The sequence below is a fragment of the Telmatherina bonti genome (genome assembly GCF_933228915.1).
Source record: "Telmatherina bonti genome assembly, chromosome: 5".
Lineage (NCBI taxonomy): Eukaryota > Metazoa > Chordata > Actinopteri > Atheriniformes > Telmatherinidae > Telmatherina > Telmatherina bonti.
In genome coordinates this window covers 15793615-15799614 of record NC_136623.1, presented here as the reverse complement: position 1 = coordinate 15799614, position 6000 = coordinate 15793615, and positions in this window count along the sequence as shown.

The window sequence follows — 6000 nt, the reverse complement described above, 5'->3', positions numbered from 1 at the left end:
GCATCACACACTAGCCCCAGAATATCACCACACTGTAAGTTTTAAACATGCACCGTTGTTGGTTCAGCAAAGAAACTCCTGAGGACATTGTCTGAGAAAGCAGTAGAAAAGAGAGGGAAGTGACAAAGTAAGAGACAAGACGAGATTCAACATCAAGCTGACTTTTACTGGCTGGGGAGAGTTCAGAGAAGAGAGAGGATTAAGGCTAAAATAGCTTCATTTGGGGCACATAGGTGGAAAATTCGGCCAAGATTTTGTGGTATTCACTCTGATGATATCAATTTCTTTACATTTAAATCCCAGCACTGCCTTTTAGTTTAAAAAAAAAAATCTTATATGGAAAAAAAATTAAAAATGAAGTTGTATTTGTTATTTACTATCATGGCTACTCCCAATGACAAGGCAAAGTTGCTCACAAACATCAGCCGAGTGGACCATCTGAGTGCCAAACATAAAACCATAGCATGAATAGACTTGTAATCATTTGAAAAGTCCCTAAAGGAAAGTTATTATGCTTAGGGCTAACTTTTAATGAGTGAAGTCTGCAGGGAAATCATTGTGTCTCAGAAGTGTGCCAACTCATCAAACAGTCCAACTACAGGCAAATGCAGCAGAAGATCATTATTTATATGGGCACTCTCAGATGTTCTGTTGAGTTCTTCCAGGAGAAGATTTTGTCATCACTTTTGTAAAAATTTAATTTGATTTTGGTAAATGAATCATTGAAATTAAGTTGTAAAACAGCCTGGATCTGAGGATGCACATAAAGCTGGGGAAGGAGCAGTGATTCTGTTTGACTTTTTTAATTGTGCATGGTATTTTTTATTAGCAAATGTCTAAAGCATAATCACATTCAAATAAGGAAACACTGCTCCAAAAAGTGTAATATAAGTAACAGGGGGTTGGTGCATCAAAAGAGAAATAGTATTCAAGGGTAGTGAATGTGAATTCTTTTTATGTTATGAAGTGGAAAGTTTTTCCAAAATACCAGGCGTTGTTTCCTAAATATGGGCAACTATTTGAAAACCTTAGGAAGAAAAAAAAAAAAAAAGAGAACATTTTGGAGCAGAGAGAAGAACTAACATCTTTACATCGTTATCCTCTGAATGGTTCTGATAATCTAACAAGTCCTTCATCCTAATAAACCCCACTGACGAAAGCTATTTTTCCATTAAGAGCAGGCAAGACATTTGAAGGATGCAAACAAAGAAGAAATCTGTTGGGTGATGATCTTTTTTTCTCTGGATTTGCTTCCATTCACTGCTGATGTGCCAAAATCCCATCTGGCTTTGATTCCCTCTCACAGAATGAAACTCTGGTGAGGATAATTGTCTCTGAGAGACCCACCCATCATGCCAAGTAGATTCAAATTACAATTTACTTATGATGGACTATATGTAAAGAAACTTTTAATAAACACACACACTTGCAGCTGATAGAAGCATACAGATATGTTTTGTTCAGTTAATAGTCTTATTGGCATGTTTGGATGTGTAAATACACCTTTTAGGATAGTGTATGGTAATTTCTTATTGGAAGGTGGAAGGTTTATTAATACAGCATATTTTATGCACAAGATGGCCCAAAGTGCTTTGCATAAAACATTGTAAACATTACAATTTTTAAAAAGGTAATAAAATTAATTAAATAAACACAGTCAGTCAAAGTTCCAGTTTGAGGAATTAAGAGTTGATTTGAGAAAAGCTGAAAATGGAAAGTTAACCTTGATTTAAAGCTGCTGAGTTTCAGCAGACCTGCAGTTTTTCTGGGAGTTTATTAGAAAAGGTTGAGATAACTTTCAGGCTTAAATAATTGTGTTTCTATAACTGTCTTCCGGGTTTTACATTTTTGTATCTACATAGGGTAATACTGAAGCTAGAAAATATCTAGCTTCAGTATTACCCTTGCTTTCATCACTGTCTTGTGTCACCTCAAAGCTGACACTGTTGGCATTTAGACCTGATGGAAAATATCCAAATTCTTAATTTTTCAGGCCTAATGCAATTATGATTTTTAAACAAATTATCAACATTATGGCAACACAGTCGGGCATTAAAGCCAAAGTTTTGACCTCTTGAATCATCTTTTTAAAACATGTTTGTAGTTTTTCTGAGCCTGGAAATAAAAGGTTTTAAAAGGGTCCTAAAATACTAACTCAGAATTCATGCTTCTGTAATGATGTCTGTTGTGTTTATTTTCTCAAGAATCATAGACATTTCATTTTACATTTCTGACCAATCCTGCAACAGTTATCAAACAGCGAAAGTACACTAAAAACATGCTTAAATAATTGCTTCTATGGCTAAACCACATGAAGAACAGAAAGGAAAGGAGTCCCATTTTGTGATTCAGTACCCCCCCCCCCTTCAACCTCTATATGTTTGCTTGTTTGAATGCTACTGACAATTGGGCGCGCAGTTTAGCTTCTTACATCACCACACAGGCCAGTTCAGTACAGTTATTACAGTAACGAACTGTAATCCAATGGAACTGAATTAATTTTAATCTGCATTATTATAATTTATAAGGAAACATCTTGAAATAATGCCAGTTTATAAAATGTTATAAAGCAGCATCTCTTGAATTAAATTCTTCACAGGATACTGGATGATTCTAGTCCATTTATTCAGCACAACACCACAACCAGGCCATCATTCTGTTGTTATGATGCTAGACAGGACGGGATAAAAAAAAAAAAAAAAGACAAGCAGTGTGCTTGGTCCAGTTTCTCGTTCATCTCAAAATGTTTTGTGCTCTTAGCATAAGTTTCCTCCCAGCATCACTCTTCCGTGACTTTAAGCATGTGTTTTCATTGAAACAAAGATGAGACTTCAAAATGAGTCACTTTAAGCAGTCAACAGTCTCTTATTCTAAAACCACTGTGAGTTCTCGTTTTTTAACAATTATGTTTTTTCCAAAATTCTAAGCAGATTGTCTTTTCATTCCTAATTAAAACCAAAGTTGCTTTTTCATCACTCACATCGTGAACACATCTGACAGCACTAACCTTTTTTTTTTCTTTTTTAAGTTACACTACATTTTACAAAATAGTGTCTTAAAATTGTTTCCTTTTTAATTAATATAAATTTAAACTGTTTTAAAACTGTTTTTGACAGTATTGGCAACAATGCAGCAATATCATGCAAAAATGAAAAGGTATTCAGAGCCTTATTAACTTTATCAAGAAACACTGACATGTATGTAAGGATAGTTTGTTTCATTTTGTTTACCATATGTAAATCTTTAAAACACAAACATTAAGAGAGATCTTTTTTATTTTTAACTCCCATTGTAAATAGATTGCATGTTTGTATGCGGGTGTGAAAGCTTTTGAAGTGGTTCCTCTCACAGCAGAGGTAGACTTCGCCTCCTAAGCAAGTTAACCTCATAAAGATTTATGTTGTTGTTTTTGTCTTTAGCATTTGGGGTGAGGAACAGCCACCTAATCATATTTCTGCAAAAACAAAAGGGAAAAAATATTCATTTATAACTCACACAAAGACATTTAGATACTTCACGCTGGTCTTTTGTGATGTATAAATGGCGGCAGCTCATCGCATTTAGGCATGTATACATTGTTGAGATGACTTGCTGGAGTCTTGGTCAAGCATTAAGAAAGAAAGGGAGTTTAATGTGGTGTGATTGTTGATACCATGATTTACAGGGATTTTTACCCACAAACCCATCTCCAAGGTTTTTAAAAGGATTGTCTGAAAAAGAGAAAATATCCAGCGAGCGTAAGTTGTCTGGATAAAAATACCACCTCGTCAGAGATCAGAGGAGAATAAGCAGACTGGTTGGAGATAATCACTTGTTCCAACCAAGATATGCAGAAAACCATCTTATGAATTCACAACATGGACTACAGCAGCGAAGACGACCACGGTTCCACTTCTGTCAGATATGAACAGGAAACTGAGGCTACGATTTACAGGCTCACCAAAAGAGCCTGGACAACAGAATATTGGAAAAACATTGCCTGGTCTGATGAGTCTTCCCTTTAGCTGCAACATTCAGATGGTGGGGTCATAATGTGGTTTAAGTAATATAAAAAATTGTCTCCATCCTTCCTTGTAGCACCCGTTTGGGCAGGTTTAGCACTTTGGGCCCCCATTTTTAGAACTAAGGATCTTTTAAAAACCACAACTAACCTGACTGTGCCGTTGAGCATGTTCATTCCTTTATGACCACAGCATACATATCTTCTGATGGCTACTGCCAGCAGGATTATATACATATGATGGAAATTTCAGCCGCTAACTTTGTATCCTTGTTGAGAAACAGTTTTTCTCCATATACATCAATAGCTATATGTGGCTTGTAGCCATTAACTTACTGTTAGTCATAATGTGGCATAAAAGCTCTTCATAAATATCCATGCCACTGAATGTGCAGTATGTAGGCCGACTTTAGATATGTGTGTGTGTACTTGTAATTAGATGATATATGTATTATGTTCCTTCCTTCACCAACATAGTCAGTGTTTGGATTTCCTGCAAGCAGTTGTGGTCTCTATTTGACGTTTTACTTTTTTCTCCATACTGTAGGAATATGGATGATTTTCTTTGCTTATTTGTTTTACGTACATAGCTTTCAGGTAACGGTCATGTAGCTGGAAAGTAAAAGGGACAGAAGAAAAGCAGTGCAAAAGGGATGATTTTACTCTTCCGCGCTCTCAGGTGGTGGAAATATTTCCAGTTTCCTCCACACCCAAAAATGAATGACTCCAAGAGGAAAAAGTGAGGCCTGTCAGTTTCTCCCCAAACAACTTTTGTTTTTGTCCTTCATAGCAATTTTTCTAAAACTTTTTTTTTTTTTCTTGTATGAAACTTTAAGGTACATAGGGCCTGTTTGTTACAAAAGGTAGAAAATGTTCTTCTCTGTCAGATGGTATTTTTCAGATATACTGTGATTGCGTAAAACAGACGTGATCTCATTTCATACCCAGCTAAACTACTGCCAGGGAAAATGGTTTGGTTTGAATGGAACTTCTGTTCAGCTCTGTTCTGTCCTGTTAAGACGTCTCTACAGGGCTCAGGGATGCTGGATTCAAAGCTACTCTTGTGGCTTTTGGGTTACCTCCAAAGTTCAGCATAGCAGTATTTCCCCTTTTCCCCCACGTCTGTCTGATCTGTGCTGCAGACACATGCACAGTCAGTATGCACACACTTGCACACATAATGTAAAGACCAGCTATGTTGTTACACATCCTCTATCGCTCTCTTACTCGTGTACACATGTTGACAAACGGCATCTTCCAGCTCACAAACGCACAACAGAGGCATTTGCAGCTTCCTCTCTGCTTCCACAGAGAGTAACTGTTGAGGGGCAGAGAGCGAAAGCGAGCTGTCCGTCAGCATTACATCCAAGGTTGTGGAGCTTAGAAAGCTTCAGGAATAGCAATGGCGACATACTACACCTTTATAAACTCGCAAGGCACTCTGAAATTGTTCCTCTCATAAACAACTCCATGTCTTGAAAGATGAAATCGAAAGGTTTGCTGGAAGGGCACAAGCTTTAACTCCTCTTAAACAGCTCTCCCCTCTGCAGCCGTTGCTCATGCGTACAGTCAAGTGTTGCCTCACTTTTTATAGGCACCATAAGTAAACCGCTCATGTAATATTTCCTTAGTCTGCCGTGAAATCTCTGCCGTTTGTGAAATTGTGTTTGGCAAGGAGCGGCCAAACAATGGCAGTCTGCCCTGTGCAGCTTGACCGTCAATCCATCACTGGGAGATGTAGGGATGGAGATCATGATTTGGTCATCTTCCAGTTCTCAGCCTTGTATATTTTTCCCCTTGGTCTTGTTGAAAGCTAAAACGTTGCACAAGTTGGACATCTTCCGACCGTCCCTGCAAACATATGATTTTTCTTTGGGGAATCACTGTTTATGATCCTGAAGTGCAAAGATGGTTGGCTTTGCAAGGAGCTCTATAACACAGAATCACCCTTGCAGTCAACCTACAGATCTCAATTTCCATCCAGCAGTTGTTTTTATTAT